The sequence below is a fragment of the Triticum dicoccoides genome, chromosome 7A (genome assembly GCF_002162155.2).
Source record: "Triticum dicoccoides isolate Atlit2015 ecotype Zavitan chromosome 7A, WEW_v2.0, whole genome shotgun sequence".
Classification (NCBI taxonomy): Eukaryota; Viridiplantae; Streptophyta; class Magnoliopsida; order Poales; family Poaceae; genus Triticum; species Triticum dicoccoides.
Window position 1 is genome coordinate 52,544,872 of NC_041392.1, and position 581 is coordinate 52,545,452.

Sequence of the window (581 nt, forward strand, 5' to 3'; positions counted from 1 at the left end):
ATTTTTTTGGGCCTTCCTTTTTTTATTTGGCCTTTCTCTTTTTTTATTTGGGAAAATGCTCTATGAATGATGATCATCACACTTCTATTTATTTACAACTCAATGATTACAACTCAATACTAGAACAAAGTATGACTCTATATGAATGCCTCCGGTGGTGTACCGGGATAGCAATGATGCATGAGTGACTTATATGAAAGAATTATGAACGGTGGCTTTGCCATAACTAGAATGTCAACTACATGATCATGCAAAGCAATATGACAATGATGGAGCGTGTCATAGTAAACGGAACGGTGTAAAGTTGCATGGCAATATATCTCGGAATGGCTATGGAAATGCCATGATAGGTAGGTATGGTGGCTGTTTTGAGGAAGGTATATGGTGGGTGTATGATACCGGCAAAAGGTGTGCGGTACTAGAGAGGCTAGCAATGGTGGAAGAGTGAGAGTGCGTATAATCCATGGACTCAACATTAGTCATAAAGAACTCACATACTTATTGCAAAAATCTATTAGTTATCGAAGCAAAGTACTACGCGCATGCTCCTAGGGGGATAGATTGGTAGGAAAAGACCATCG